The following is a 16,658-nucleotide window of genomic DNA, read 5'->3' on the forward strand; positions in this document are numbered from 1 at the left end:
ATTTTACTTTCAATCAATCCTCTTCAGCCTTAAATCAATGGAAACTGTTTTAGTGAAGTATTCCACTTTGAAATAATAGGCATGTTTAATGTGTCTGAAAGAGTTTGTTTGCTATACAGGCAGGAGGATCTTGTTAAACTCAACGAGTCAGGTCAACAAATAAATCTGAATTACATTAATTCCCCAAATCAATACGTGTTAGACCTGGCATCTTTGGCGTGGCTACCCCTGACTTTTTGCCTCTACCTCCTGTATTTTTGATGCTATGCTGGATTTCGATTTTGCTGGTTTAGATGCTTTGGGCACTTTGCCACTGCTGATCAGTGTCAAAGTGCAAGTGCTCCCTTGGTAAATTGTTGTATTGATTGGTTATCCATGATTGGTATATTTGTTTCACCTGTTTGTCCCTAGTAAAGTGCACTGCGTGTGCCAGGGCTGGTGATTCAAATGCTACTAGTGGGCTGCAGCACTGATTGTGGCATCCACAGGAGTAGCGCTAAAATGATGTCTTAGGCCTGCTTGCAGTGCCTATGTGCAGTCCAGGACTGCCATGTCGACCTGGCCAGTGCACCCACTGACCAGGCCTTATCCTTCCCTTTCTGTACATGTAAGGCATCCCTATGGTGGCCCTAGGTACCCCCCTGGGCCGGGTGCAGTGTAACTGAAAGGTAGGGCATGTACTGAGGTGTGTAACATGCCCTGGTAGTGAATTACAGCCATTTTCGTTTTTCACTGCTGAGAGGCTATCTTGCCCATAGGATAGAATGGGGAAGGCTGTTTACATGCCTATCTTCCCATAAGGGCAAGATAGAAAATCCAAGTTTGGTATCTCTGTGTTCAGAATTTAATTATACATCTTTTTAGCAAGATGGTTTTTAAATTCACTGTGTGAGAATAGCACTTTTTAGAAAGTAGCTATTCTCCTGTTTAACCTTCCTGTGTGCCTGTGTGCTGGTTGGCTGAAGGGTGTCATGTGATGGGCCAGGTGGCTCCAGGAGCCTGGATGAGTCAGCAGCAGGGTGAATAGGGAGATCTGCTTTAGATGGGTGGGAGGAGTAGTCCCTGGGTTTGAATAGGGCTGTCCCTGCCAAACACAAAGCTGGCTCCACCCCCTGCTGGCCAGGCTGAGGACTCTGCCTCTGCTGGCACAAAGAAGGCTCCACCTCCTGCTGAGCGTCTAACGACCCTGCCCCTCACTCTGAAAGGAACCAGGTGCTCCAGAGCAGAGCACACCCAGGAACCGGTTTGAGCAGGGGAATCCCCCCACTGGAACAAAGAGAGACAAAGACTTGGAGGGGTATAAGAAGAGGACCCCAGACACCTAAAACTTTAGATCACTTTGGAACTAAGAAGAAACCTCTGCCAAGGAGAAAGCTGAAAAGGACTGAAGAGGAGAAGGCTGCCTGCTTGCTGTTTTTGCTTTGCTGCCAAGGAGAGGGGAAGGACTTTGCTGTGTCCCCTTCTTTTGATTCTGATCTCCAAGGGCCTGAGAAGAGCTGGCTCCCTGTTAAGAAGTCCCAGGAACAAAAGGACTTCACCACCAGCTCCCCTGGAACTCTGCTGAGAGAGTTCTGACCTGCCTTGGAGTGCTTGCCCAGTCTTGGGGCCTCAGGAGGTCGTTGTGCTGTGTTTGGGAGCTGGGAAGCAGAAGCGTGAACAAGAGTGACTGGTACCCAGCGCATCATCCGATTGCGTGTCGCAAGACGAGAGTGCGAGGAAAATTTAATCGCGGCACCATCGCAACACGCAGGGTCCCCGCATCGCCGAGTGCGTCGAGCATCGTCCCGGTGCGAGAAGATTCCTGACGCTGCGAGGGTCGTCGCAGAACCAGTTTGCGGGCCGCACCACTGCCGGTGCGTGAAAAGTCTCCAATCGCTGTGTGCGTCGATGCAGAGTCCCGTTCCGTGGCGCATCGAGAGTTGCGGCGCCGGAAGGCAACGCTGCGCCACGCATCGCACCACATCGAAGAGTGTCGCATCGAACCTGTGCGTGAAGCTTCCCCCTAAGAAACCTACGCAATGAAGGCCAAAGTCATCGCATCCTCCCCTTACAGATCGGAGCCGGCGCATCCACCTCTGCTGCGTGAAGCAGGGCTGCTGCAAAGCCTCCCCAGGATCTCAGGAGTATCGCATCGCCTTTGCAAGCTTCCTTGTTATAGCTTTTGGGAACCTTATCGCAACTACAGGTACTGTTGGGCACGAAAGTGTCGCATTTTGTGCATTGAGAGTCGCATTGTGCAGGACACTGACTTTTACATCCTGGAGTACTTTCTGCAAACTCTTGAACTATCTTTAAAGTAACCTTTTGAATTATATGTTGGTTTGTCTGTAGTATTTGGTCTTGTGAAGTTTTTAGTAAAGATACATTATTTTTCTAAAACTGGTGTGGAGTAAATCTGTGGTGTTTTCACTGTGTTACTGTGAGTGTTGGTACAAATACTTTACACATTGCCTTTGATAGCCTAGACTGCTCAGGCCAAGCTACCTAGAGGGTGAGCAGGGGTTATCTTAACAGTGTATCCCCCTTTCCCTGTCTAGAAGCAAGGGTCCCTACTTGGACAGTGGAACCTACCCTGCCAACTAGAGACCCCCAGATCTAACATTGGTGGTCAGCGGTGAGGATTGAACTTGTATTTGTACTTGACCCACAGTAATTGGTGTACATCACTAGGAGTGCAGACCAATAGACAACCACATACTGTATTATTTTTGATTCTATTTTTGAGTAACTCTTCAAGAGCATCATGTCTCAGGTGGCAACAAGTGAGAGGGCAGAATTGGAGTTTTCCATTGCGGATTTATATTCATACAAAGTTGAAGATCTCAAGCAATTCTGCAAAGACCGTGGTTGCTCTTTTAAAAGCGGAGCTAGAAAGGATGTGCTACAAAGAGTCCTGAAGGCCTGGTGGGAGGCCCAAGAGGAAAGTGATGCAAATGAAGAGGATGGTTTTGTTCCCCAAGATCTGCCTGTGGGCAGACCGGTCTCAAGGGCTGGCAGCTCCCATTCCAGTAGGGGGCTCACTCCAGAGGAGTTGGAGGAGAATCAAAGGGTGAGAAACCATGAATTGGAAATTATGAAAATGAAGATGAAGCAATCAGAAGTAGACAAGGCGGCGGAGGAGAGCAAGAATGCCCGTGCCTTGGAGGAGAAGAAATTGCTTCTGGCTCATGAAGTGAGCATGAGAGAACTGGACATCAAGGCCAAGCAGGTGGAGTCCGGTTCAAATGGTGGCAGCGCACAGCCAGTGCAGGGGGGTAAAGTATATATCCCCAAAGATTTAGTACAGAATTACAATAGGAGTGAAGATATCTATGCCTGGTTTACATCGTATGAGATAGCATTAAGAATGAATGGTGTGCCTGAACAGCATTGGGGGGCGGGCCTGTGGAAACATTTTGAGGCTTCTGGGAGGAGTGCTCTAGAGCCCTTAGAATTAGCAGGTGCCATGACCTATCCCAATATGAAGGAGGCCCTATGTCTCAGGTATGGACTTACTCCAGAGCAGTATAGACTGCAGTTTAGAAATTCCAAGAAGAAAGAGTCTGAGACTTGGATGGAGTGTGTGAATCTGTACTCGCGGGCACTGGAAGGTTGGATGAAGGGCAGCAAAGTAACTGATTATAAGGGGTTGTTACATTTAATTAGTTGGGAGCACTTGAGTAGTCTATGTGTTCCAGAGCTGCGCCAGCATCTTTTAGATAGCAAGTTGACGGACCCCATTGAGCTTGCTAAGGAGGCGGACCGCTGGACCAGTACCAGGGTCCACAGAGGAATTGTGGGTACCATTGCCAAAGGTGGGCAGGGTCCCCAGCAGAAGAGTGGGGGGGACAAGGGTAACCAAAAGGAGTTCTCACAAGGGCCCCAAAATAGTTCCCAGGGTAACCAGTCCCAGCCCCCCAAGTCAAAACCCAAACCAACCTGGCCCCCTAAGGGCAGGTCGGATAACAAGGGTCCCATTAAGTATTATCACTGTCAGGAATTGGGTCACAAGTCTCCTGTGTGTCCCAAGAAATCCCAGGCACCCACTGGTGCTCCAACACCGGGTATAGCTAGTGTAGCTTTTGGGGGGGATTTAATTTCTAGTGATTTGGAGGGTTTAGCAGTTATGTCCCTTGTCTCTTTAGGAGACACAGAGATGGTCCAGGAAACCCCTGTCCCTGATAACACTAAGAAGTACAGGCAGTGGGTGACCATCAATGGGAGGAGGGTGGAGTCTCTCAGGGACACTGGAGCCAGTGTGACTACGGTCAGGTGTCAGTGGGTCCCTGAGGAGCTGATCATTCCAGACGTACTTCACCCAGTAGTGTCAGCTGACAACTCTGTGCGCCTTTGCAAGGTAGCACATGTTCCCTTTGAGTGGGGGGGGGGGGGGTCTCAGGTCCTCTCAAAGTTGTTGTGAGTCCATCCATGCCAGTAGACTGTCTGCTAGGTAATGACCTGGAGAGTTCCCCGTGGAAGGAGGTGGAACGCCAGGCTCATTTGGAGATGTTGGGTTTGCCTGAGTGGGTCTGTGTGACCACCCGGTCCATGGCAGCCGGACAGGGTTGTGAAGCAGACCTGGAGCCTGAAACAGCGGCCCAGGTCCCTGCCAGAAAGAGGAAGGGCAAGGGGCGTGGTGCATCCACCCCCGCTGTTCCCACGGTCCAGGAAGGAGCAGAACCTACGGGGGATGCCCTGGAGCCTACAGGGGAACAGGTCGCTGAGCTGGGAGACATACCTGAGCTGACCCATTGGCAGCAAGAGGGTGGTCCCTCCAGAGAGGAGTTCTGCCGTGCGCAGAAGACATGCCCTACTCTTGAAGGTCTGCGGCACCAGGCTGCAGACCAGGCAGCAGGTGCTGATCCGAAGAACTTTTTTCTCTACTGGGAGAATGACTTGTTGTACAGTGAGCCTAGGTTTGCTGAGCCCAGTGGATCACGTACCCTGGTGGTACCCGCAGGGTTCAGAGACTTCCTACTGGGTCTGGCTCACGACGTGCCGCTTGCAGGACATCTCGGGCAGGACAAGACCCGACAAAGGCTTGCCACCCACTTTTACTGGCCCGGGATGAAGACGGACGTCGCTTCCTTTTGTAAATCATGCCAGACTTGCCAGGCAAGTGGCAAGGCTGGAGGAAAATGCAAAGGCCCTCTCCAGCCTTTTCCTGTAGTGAGCACCCCTTTCGAGCGGGTGGGGATAGATATTGTGGGGCCACTGGACCCCAGGACCGCCTTAGGCAACAGGTTCATCCTGGTGGATCATGCCACCCGGTACCCGGAGGCTATCCCTCTCAGGACAACCACAGCCCCGGTGGTGGGCCGTGCGTTGATGGGGATCTTTTCCCGTGTGGGTTTCCCCAAAGAGGTGGTATCTGACCGGGGTACCAACTTCATCTCCAGGTATATGAAGTCTCTGTGGGAGGAGTGTGGGGTAACTTATAAGTTCACCACTCCTTACCACCCTCAAGGAAATGGGTTGGTTGAAAGGTTCAACCGGACCCTGAAAGGCATGATCATGGGGCTGACAGAGCCCATGAGACGGAAGTGGGACGTCTTTTTGCCATGCCTATTATTTGCCTACAGGGAGGTACCACAAAAGTCTCTAGGGTTCAGTCCCTTTGAGCTTTTGTACGGGCACCCTGTTAGAGGACCTCTCAGTCTGGTGAAGGAGGGTTGGGAGAAATCCCCGGGGAAAACCCCTCAGGATGTGTTCAGATATGTGCTGGCCATCCGCAACCAGACACAGCGCTTCCGGGCCCTCGCTCAGGCGAACCTGGAAGCCAGCCAGGATGAGATGAAGAGGTGGTATGACCAGCATACCACTCTGATGGAATTTCAACCTGGGCAGATGGTGTGGGTGATGGCGCCAGTGGAGCCTTGCGCGCTCCAGGACAAGTGGACTGGGCCATGTGAGGTGGTGGAGCGCAAGAGTGAGGTGACCTACCTGGTCAACTTGCGATCTCCCAGGAACCCCATGAGCGTCCTACACGTGAACCGCCTCAAACCCCATTTTGAGAGGTCTGAAATAACAATGCTACTTGCTACAGATGCAGGGATGGAGGAGGATAGCGATCCTCTTCCTGACCTCCTGGCAGCTAAGGAGCAAGATGGGTCAGTGGATGGAGTGGTCCTCTCGCCCACCCTGACCCCAGAACAGCAGAGGGACTGTCGCCATGTGTTGGGTCAGTTTGCATCTCTGTTCTCCCTGACCCCCGGTATCACCAACTGGTGTGTCCATGACGTGGACACGGGAGATAGCATGCCTGTGAAACAGAAGTTTTACCGGGTGGCTGACCAGGTCAGGGCCAGCATCAAGAAGGAGGTTTCTAAGATGTTGGAGCTAGGGGTGATTGAGCCCTCCAGCAGCCCCTGGGCTAGCCCAGTGGTACTTGTACCGAAAGCTGCTGCGCCAGGTGCCACTCTAGAACTTAGGTTTTGTGTGGACTACCGTGGGCTCAATGCGGTCACGAAGACTGACGCACACCCCATCCCCAGAGCTGATGAGCTCGTGGATCGGTTGGGAGCTGCCAACTACCTCAGTACGTTTGACTTAACTTCTGGGTACTGGCAGATTGCCTTAACTGATGGGGCCAAGGAGATGTCTGCGTTTTCAACTCCAGAGGGGCACTTCCAGTTCCGTGTCATGCCCTTTGGGTTGAAGAACGCCCCTGCCACATTCCAGAGACTGGTCAACCAGGTACTGTCCGGGCTGGAGCAATTCAGCGCCGCATATCTGGATGACATTGCTGTGTTCAGCTCCACTTGGGAAGAACACTTGCAACACCTCTGCGCAGTGTCGAAGGCTCTGCATAGTGCAGGCCTCACTATCAAGGCCAGTAAGTGCCAGATAGGGCAGGGTTCGGTGGTGTATTTGGGACACCAGGTAGGAAGCGGCCAGGTGGCGCCCCTACAAGCCAAGATAGATACCATCCGGGCTTGGGAACCCCCCAAAACCCAGACAGCGGTGAGAGCCTTCTTAGGACTCACCGGGTACTATCGCCGTTTTGTCAAGGGGTATGGCACCATTGTTGCTCCCTTGACAGAACTAACTTCCAAGAAGTTACCGAAGAAAGTGATTTGGACCAGTGCCTGCCAAGAAGCTTTTGAGGCCCTGAAGGAGGCCATGTGTACAGCACATGTACTCAAGGCGCCTGACTTCTCCAAGGAGTTCATAGTGCAGACAGACGCTTCTGAGCATGGAGTGGGAGCGGTGCTCTCACAACTAAATGATGAGGACTTGGACCAACCTGTAGCTTTCATTAGTAGGAGGCTACTTCCCAGGGAACAGAGGTGGAGTGCGATTGAAAGGGAAGCTTTTGCTGTGGTCTGGGCGCTGAAGAAGCTGGGACTCACTTCCGGGTTCAGACGGACCACAGGCCCCTCAGATGGTTGATGCAGATGAGGGGTGAGAATCCTAAGCTGTTGAGGTGGTCCATTTCCCTACAGGGGATGGACTTTACGGTGGAACACCGCCCCGGTACAGAACACGCCAACGCTGATGGTCTGTCCAGGTTTTTCCGCCTTAGCGATGAGAACTCCCAAGAGGGTGGGTAGTTCTCCCCACTTTCAGCTGGAGGGGACACGTGTTAGACCTGGCATCTTTGGCGTGGCTACCCCTGACTTTTTGCCTCTACCTCCTGTATTTTTGATGCTATGCTGGATTTCGATTTTGCTGGTTTAGATGCTTTGGGCACTTTGCCACTGCTGATCAGTGTCAAAGTGCAAGTGCTCCCTTGGTAAATTGTTGTATTGATTGGTTATCCATGATTGGTATATTTGTTTCACCTGTTAGCCCCTAGTAAAGTGCACTGCGTGTGCCAGGGCTGGTGATTCAAATGCTACTAGTGGGCTGCAGCACTGATTGTGCCACCCACAGGAGTAGCGCTAAAATGATGTCTTAGGCCTGCTTGCAGTGCCTATGTGCAGTCCAGGACTGCCATGTCGACCTGGCCAGTGCACCCACTGACCAGGCCTTATCCTTCCCTTTCTGTACATGTAAGGCATCCCTATGGTGGCCCTAGGTACCCCCCTGGGCTGGGTGCAGTGTAACTGAAAGGTAGGGCATGTACTGAGGTGTGTAACATGCCCTGGTAGTGAATTACAGCCATTTTCGTTTTTCACTGCTGAGAGGCTATCTTGCCCATAGGATAGAATGGAGAAGGCTGTTTACATGCCTATCTTCCCATAAGGGCAAGATAGAAAATCCAAGTTTGGTATCTCTGTGTTCAGAATTTAATTATATATCTTTTTAGCAAGATGATTTTTAAATTCACTGTGTGAGAATAGCACTTTTTAGAAAGTAGCTATTCTCCTGTTTAACCTTCCTGTGTGCCTGTGTGCTGGTTGGCTGAAGGGTGTCATGTGATGGGCCAGGTGGCTCCAGGAGCCTGGATGAGTCAGCAGCAGGGTGAATAGGGAGATCTGCTTTAGATGGGTGGGAGGAGTAGTCCCTGGGTTTGAATAGGGCTGTCCCTGCCAAACACAAAGCTGGCTCCACCCCCTGCTGGCCAGGCTGAGGACTCTGCCTCTGCTGGCACAAAGAAGGCTCCACCTCCTGCTGAGCGTCTAACGACCCTGCCCCTCACTCTGAAAGGAACCAGGTGCTCCAGAGCAGAGCACACCCAGGAACCGGTTTGAGCAGGGGAATCCCCCCACTGGAACAAAGAGAGACAAAGACTTGGAGGGGTATAAGAAGAGGACCCCAGACACCTAAAACTTTAGATCACTTTGGAACTAAGAAGAAACCTCTGCCAAGGAGAAAGCTGAAAAGGACTGAAGAGGAGAAGACTGCCTGCTTGCTGTTTTTGCTTTGCTGCCAAGGAGAGGGGAAGGACTTTGCTGTGTCCCCTTCTTTTGATTCTGATCTCCAAGGGCCTGAGAAGAGCTGCCTCCCTGTTAAGAAGTCCCAGGAACAAAAGGACTTCACCACCAGCTCCCCTGGAACTCTGCTGAGAGAGTTCTGACCTGCCTTGGAGTGCTTGCCCAGTCTTGGGGCCTCAGGAGGTCGTTTTGCTGTGTTTGGGAGCTGGGAAGCAGAAGCGTGAACAAGAGTGACTGGTACCCAACGCATCATCCGATTGCGTGTCGCAAGACGAGAGTGCGAGGAAAATTTCATCGCGGCACCATCGCAACACGCAGGGTCCCCGCATCGCCGAGTGCGTCGAGCATCGTCCCGGTGCGAGAAGATTCCTGACGCTGCGAGGGTCGTCGCAGAACCAGTTTGCGGGCCGCACCACTGCTGGTGCGTGAAAAGTCTCCAATCGCTGCGTGCGTCGACGCAGAGTCCCGTTCCGTGGCGCATCGAGAGTTGCGGCGCCGGAAGGCAACGCTGCGCCACGCATCGCACCACATCGAAGAGTGTCGCATCGAACCTGTGCGTGAAGCTTCCCCCTAAGAAACCTACGCAACGAAGGCCAAAGTCATCGCATCCTCCCCTTACAGATCGGAGCCGGCGCATCCACCTCTGCTGGGTGAAGCAGGGCTGCTGCAAAGCCTCCCCAGGATCTCAGGAGTATCGCATCGCCTTTGCAAGCTTCCTTGTTATAGCTTTTGGGAACCTTATCGCAACTACAGGTACTGTTGGGCACGAAAGTGTCGCATTTTGTGCATTGAGAGTCGCATTGTGCAGGACACTGACTTTTACATTCTGGAGTACTTTCTGCAAACTCTTGAACTATCTTTAAAGTAACCTTTTGAATTATATGTTGGTTTGTCTGTAGTATTTGGTCTTGTGAAGTTTTTAGTAAAGATACATTATTTTTCTAAAACTGGTGTGGAGTAAATCTGTGGTGTTTTCACTGTGTTACTGTGAGTGTTGGTACAAATACTTTACACATTGCCTTTGATAGCCTAGACTGCTCAGGCCAAGCTACCTAGAGGGTGAGCAGGGGTTATCTTAACAGTGTATCCCCCTTTCCCTGTCTAGAAGCAAGGGTCCCTACTTGGACAGTGGAACCTACCCTGCCAACTAGAGACCCCCAGATCTAACAATACGCAACGCAACTCAACACAAAGCACGAACAGATTTTTAATTACCATGGAGGTATGTGGGTTGGCAAAGAAGCCACTGGATTCCAACAGTTCAAATTTTGTCTGCATCTGACATCAAGTAAGCCAATCTGATTTATACAGTATATCGACACTCCGGACCTTGGCACTTGTGTGACTTTGAAGGATCAGGTGTTGGGAGTTGTGCATTGAACTGACTAGACAGTTTACATTTTCTTTGAGGCAGGTGCTACTGTGACATTCACTGTTTGCCCCAAACCCAGGCCGTGCCCGCTAGAATGAGGAGCACAAAACCTTCCTCCGCCGCTGTGCAGTGTGGCGTGCAGGAGTCTTCCAATCTGAAGCCATCATACCAATGTGCCAATTGGGAGGGGTCTCCCATACAGAATCATATTTATATATATATATATATCCAACACGAATAGTGGCGAAGGATCCGTGCCGCTTGCAATGGCGGGCCGTGGCAGGGTCACCAACCCTAGTAAATCCACACAAAAAGTCGTCTTGCAACGTCTCAAAGACAACACGCCTTAGCCCATACTTCCTTCAAACGTGAGATTTATTTTCATGGAAAAAAGGCACCCCGAGTAATGGGTAAATGAAAAACAATAAAGTTATATACAAAATCATGTGACATTCAAGTTAATGAAAAGTGAAAACAGATTGCACTTTCAATGTCTCAAAGAAGTTTTCTCGAGGGTTTTTCATAAATAAGGCTCTTGTATTTCTCTGTTAGCATATAAACATCACAGTTCATAATTGGCAAAATAATCATTCGAGCCTACGATATTTAGCAAGTGTGCTTACATGTTGATGTGTCGCCGCTCGAAGCAGGGAACTTCAACGACCATGGTGCCGCGTGTGAGTCTTTTGCATCGCAACAAATCATACGGGTAGAAACACCCATGCCCGGGACTCAATTCAGGCCACAGAAATCTCCACAAAGCAGAATGTTATTTGTATACAAATAACATAAATGCCAAATAGCCCCAGTGGGCAACTAATAATGTAGCCACACAGCCCCAATGAACAATTAATACTTCCAAGCCCAAGTGGGCAACACGGAACCCTACGTGCTGGCAACAGATCTAATAATGTCAAGCCCCGAAAAGCAACGATAACCATTGTCCTGTGAGTTTAGCTCAAGTGGGCACAATTATAACCTCACTAATCGCCAATGGTACCACCAATAATCAACCGTTAAATATACTGTTACGAATAAGTCATTACAGCCAGGAACTGCACAGTTCAGATATTTATGCGTCTTTCGCCTTCCACTTGCATCTGATTCATTTTGACAATCTGAAATAAGAAAAACAAATGAATGTCAAATATACATATAAAATTGCGTCATTGCAAATACACACAACATTAATATTGACTCAGAGATAGTGGGAATAAAAACAACAGTTAAAATTCCATTTTAGCATATTAAGAAAACTAACGCTACAGATATTCTCAGCCTAAGTGCACTGCTAATGCTTTATCACTATTGGGGCCACCAGGCTGTATAGTGTGATATTTAATAATCATCCTGGATTCGAGATCTGAGTTCTTTAGTTCTGTCTCCTCCCCTTTCCCTTTTCGGGACACAATCCAGGACAATGAATGACAGTAAACTGGTATTTTGGTTAAGGGTAGAATGAAAATGACGTGTGATGGGGTACTGTCTGCCATTGTGTGTTATTGCCCTCAGATGCTCCAAAATCCGTTTTTTGCTTTATGGATTGTACTCCCAATGTAAAATTTGTTACATGGGCATCTGAGGGCATAAACAGCGTACTCCGAATTGCATGACGCATGTTTTGAGATCTTAAATATTTTTGAGTCAGCAGACAAGCTGACTTCCTTACAATTGGTGCTGTACCGACAGGCCTTGCATCTGTCACATACATAGAACCCTTGGACAGCACTCCTTTGTATCGTGGTCAATTTAGGTAATAGGGCAGGGTGCATCCTCTTAATGAGGTTGGACGGATGGCAACTTCGGGCGTGTAATAAACTATTGCCCGCTGTTTTCTTTCTATACCACACAGTTTCCAATTTCTCATTGTTGACTTGTAGCTGTACGTCTAAGAATTCAATAGTTTCTTCACCAAAGTGACTCGTAAAAGTCAAATTGAATGTATTTTCATTTAGTGCAGTTACAAAAGCTTCAGCCTCACTTTGGCTCCCTTCCCAGATACAGAAAATATAATCGATGTATCTGGCCCAGACTCTCACGTGTTTCAAATATGCAGCATGGACCCGGACCACCTGCTCCTCCCACCAGCCAAGGTAAAGACACGCAAAGCTGGTGGCAAAGCAGGTGCCCATAGCGGTCCCGAGAGTCTGTCGGTAGACTTGATCATTGAATACAAAAAAGTTTTTAGTTAAGCATGTTAACATCATGTCAATAAGCATATCAGTATGAAAAAGGAACGATACAGATCTTTCTCTAAGGTAATGCCTGCATGCTCTAATGCCCAGATCATGTGGTATACTTGTGTAAAGACTGTTGACATCTAGGGTCATGAGTAAACAATTATCATTCCGTTGTATTTTCTCAACAAGTCTCAGAAAGTCTCCAGCATCTTTTACAAAAGAGGGCAGATTTTTGACTAATGGTTGCAAGTAGTGATCAACGTATCTTGAAGTGTTCTCCAAACTACTCCCTCTGGAGAACACTATAGGCCTTCCCGAAGGGTTAAGGTTATCTTCATGTAGTTTCGGAAGTAGATAGAGGACCGGAATTTTAGGAAATTTGCAATAGAGAAAACAAAATTCTTCCTGTTCTAAAAGGCCTCTCTCTTTCCACTCCCATAGCTGTTCCAGATATTCTTTATTGGCTGTATTGTATAAACTCCTAGAGCTTATTTCATATCTAGTATGATCATTTAGCTGTTCTAAACCTTCTTGAATGTAATTGTCTCTAGATAGAACAACAACATTGCCGCCCTTGTCGGACTTTTTAATGACCATGCTGTTGTCTTCCTTTAAGCTCTTGATGGCATTTCTCTGTGATTGAGTGAGATTTAATGACTCCTGGTGTCTATTGTATGATCAATGGTTCAAGCCCGTAACCACCCCCATCTCAAAGATATCGAGGGCCTCATCAGTTATTTGTGTTAAAAATATAGATTTGGGTTTGAACCCACTATTGTGAATTAAATCTAATCTGATATTCTCATTGATCAGATTGATGTAAGGATCAGGGTTAAAATTCTCTTGCTCATTTAATTCATTGAGTGTATGTAACAACTGAATATCCACAATACAAATATCACTAGGAATCTCACTTACACTATTGTTTTCAGACGTGACTTGTCGCAAACCACTTTTTCAACCTCAGTTTGTGTGTGAATTGAAATAGATCAACCTCAACGACTGGCACATATTTATCTTCGCTTTGGACTAATGGATTGGTTGTAGGTACCTTTTCCTTCATAAACGGGATACTGCGTAAGTGGTCATACCGTTTGGCGAAGGTTAAAATTTGTCCTTTTTCATAATCGACGAGGTCACGCAAAAATATGCGTTGTTTTTTCTCTCGTATCTCTTTTTCGATTTTTTTTCAAGTCACAATTCCATTTTGGCCATGTCACGGTTGAATTCATCTTCATCACAAACCGATTTCAGTTGGATGGTAATGACGTCAATCTGTTGCGTTATTTTGTCACAGTCCCTTGTAGCATATTTGACTAGCAGTTTCAGCATAACAGTTGAGCAGCTATGATTATTAGCTGCCCACTCCTCTATTAAATCTGGATCGGGATCATTAAAAGTAGGTGTGATAAAAATGCGAAGGCCACGTGGTGCCCAGCCGGCATCCACGTACTTTTGGAGGGTTGTGGCCTCCCACCACTTATTCTGTTCCTTTTTTAACAGTTTCCATAGTTGATCCCATAATGCTTTTTTAGAATTAATGTTACCAGTTACCGTTTGCCGATTGGTCATTTCACTGTTGCTGAGTAGCGATTGTTCCTCGAACATAATATTAGCTATCTCACTTCTCTTATCATTTCTAGACCTTGCCATGATACAAATAATACGTTTCAAACACGTACTCACGTTTGAAGCTGCCTGGAAGAATCTGTTTATGATATTCCTCCTGGCTTCGTATGCCCCTTAGTAACGCCGTATTCAGTGCACCTCCAAAGAGTTCGCCACCAGGATATCGTTAGCGGGACACAAAGTGCAGTAGTCCTTGCTGTCGGGTCCGGTCAATGACGATACCGGGCATACGTGCACGTTCGTCCTGTTTAGACGCGGGGGCGGGCAACGGTTACCAAATTTAATCCAACACGAATAGTGGCGAAGGATCTGTGCCGCTTGCAACGGCGGGCCGTGGCAGGGTCGCCAACCCTAGTAAATCCACACAAAAAGTCGTCTTGCAACGTCTCAAAGACAACACGCCTTAGCCCATACTTGCTTCAAACGTGAGATTTATTTTCATGGAAAAAAGGCACCCAACGCGTTTTGAAGCGTCCGCTTCTTGTTCACGAGTAATGGGTAAATGAAAAGCAATTAAGTTATATACAAAATCATGTGACATTCAAGTTAATGAAAAGTGAAAACAGATTGCACTTTCAATGTCTCAAAGAAGTTTTCTCGAGGGTTTTTTCATAAATAAGGCTCGTATATTTCTCTGTTAGCATATTAACATCATAGTTCATGAATGGCAGAATAATCATTCGAGCCTGCGATATTTAGCAAGTGTGTTTACATGTTGATGTGTCGCCGCTCGAAGCAGGGAACTTCAGCGACCATGGTGCCGCGCGTGAGTCTTTTGCATCGCAACAAATCATACGGGTAGAAACACCCATGCCCGGGACTCAATTTGGGCCACAGAAATCTCCACAAAGGAGAATGTTATTTGCATACAAATAACATAAATGCCAAATAGCCCCAGTGGGCAACTAATAATGTGGCCACACAGCCCCAGTGAACAATTAATACTTCCAAGCCCAAGTGGGCAACACTGAACCCTACGTGCTGGCAACAGATCTAATAATGTCAAGCCCCGAAGAGCAACGATAACCATTATCCTGTAAGTTTAGCCCAAGTGGGCACAATTATCACTTCACTAATCGCCAATGGTACTACCAATAATCAACCGTTAAATATACTGTTAATAATAAGTCATTACAGACAGGAACTGCGCAGTTGAGATATTTATGCTTCTTTCGCCTTCCACTTGCATCTGAGACATTTTGACAATCTGAAATAAGAAAAACAAATGAATGTTCAAATATACATATAAAATTGCGTCATTGCAAATACACACAACATTAATATTGACTCAGATAGTGGGAATAAAAACAACAGTTAAAATTCCAGTTTAGCATATTAAGAAAACTAACGCTATATATATATATCATATATCTATCTCTCTGGAACTGTACCACCAAGCCTAATGTGCCACTCGCACCCCAGTCATCTGTCCCCGTCCTTCATGTATCCTCCAGTGTAATGCCCAGGAACTCGCACCTCCTGTCACTGGGTCCTCGCCCACAAGAGAGGCTTCTCGAGGATGCTGCATCGAACACCTTTCCTTCCCTTGTGCCACTGATAGTTATGTGTCTAAACTACCCCACAAGCATATTTATAGAGTTAAAAAAAACACTCCTCCAATCCTTTCTCATACGATGACGTGCCGTATATCGCCAGCATTAATCTCAGCCACTGATAATTATTTTGGGATACATTCCTTTTTTGCACAATGTGCCACTACAGACTGGCACCAATCACCTCGGTCCAGCTCGAAATGCTAATCCAGGTCGTTTTTCACCAGCAACACAAGTAACCTGTTAGACTTGTCATCCTTTATTTTTTGTAATTTTTTTTTTATTAAACATCAGTTGCAGTACAGTAAATCACATGAAAAAGTGCATTATTGAAACACAGAATAATTTCATATCCATTGTACATTCCTACGTTATATCCTAATGTTTGGGTAACATCATACTCTGTCATTTAGCGACATTTGCCACCATATTTTCTTCTGATATCGTACTCTTCGTGGCTCTTATCCCAGGCCAACCTCCCACATTTTAAATTCCTCTATATTCCACCCATTGGCTCCATATTTTCTCCCATTTCTGGGGGCAGCCTCTATTCTCATAAACCACCTTTTCCGCTGCACTGCACCAGTCCAGATTAGACTTCCATCGCCTTATCTGCAGTAGGAGGTTTGGTCTCCAGGCCCTGTCAATATTCCTTTTGGCTATCATTGATGCCATCGTTAGCCAAGTCTTTTGATATTTTTACCACGTCTGCTCATCTGTTACACCTAAGATTAGCTATCTGGGCTCTAGCGGTATATCTTACCCTATTACTTCCGACATGGTTCATGTCACCCCTCCCCAATATTTCTGTATGACTGGGCTTCCCCAAATGATATGGAAGAAGGTGCCCCTGTAGTTGCACCCTCTTACACACTGTTCAGAGGGGCTACATCCTAATTTGTGAATCAGTGTTCTTGAATATTAGGATCTATGCAAGATTCTAAGATGGACCTACTGAAATTCCGCTCTAATTGCTACCTCTCTGGGGCTTTGTATTGCTTCTGTCCAGTCGTCGTCCTCTAGCAACCCTATATCCCCTTCCAAAGCTTCCCATAGGGCTCTCAATGGATCCTAGACTTGGCATAGTTTCCCCTGACTTTTTGCCTCCATATCCTGCATTTTTGAC

The 16,658-nt window shown here is 47.6% G+C and overlaps 1 protein-coding gene and 1 long non-coding RNA gene across 4 annotated transcripts in view; one reads left to right on the forward strand and one right to left on the reverse strand.

Annotated features, from left to right (window-relative positions):
* Positions 1–16,658, forward strand: part of HSCB (HscB mitochondrial iron-sulfur cluster cochaperone) — a 176,298-nt gene that overhangs the window by 2,296 nt on the left and 157,344 nt on the right. The gene's annotated exons all lie outside the window — the stretch shown is intronic.
* The window catches only part of LOC146783985 (uncharacterized), a 35,093-nt gene continuing 28,968 nt past the window's right edge, over positions 10,534–16,658 (reverse strand). The window contains exons 7-8 of the long non-coding RNA XR_014970534.1: positions 15,119–15,186; positions 10,534–11,288 (exon numbers count right to left, since the gene is read on the reverse strand). This is a non-coding gene — a long non-coding RNA (uncharacterized LOC146783985). The remainder of the gene's footprint in view (positions 11,289–15,118; positions 15,187–16,658) is intronic.

The sequence above is a fragment of the Triturus cristatus genome, chromosome 11 (assembly GCF_964204655.1).
Source record: "Triturus cristatus chromosome 11, aTriCri1.1, whole genome shotgun sequence".
NCBI classification, from domain to species: Eukaryota; Metazoa; Chordata; class Amphibia; order Caudata; family Salamandridae; genus Triturus; species Triturus cristatus.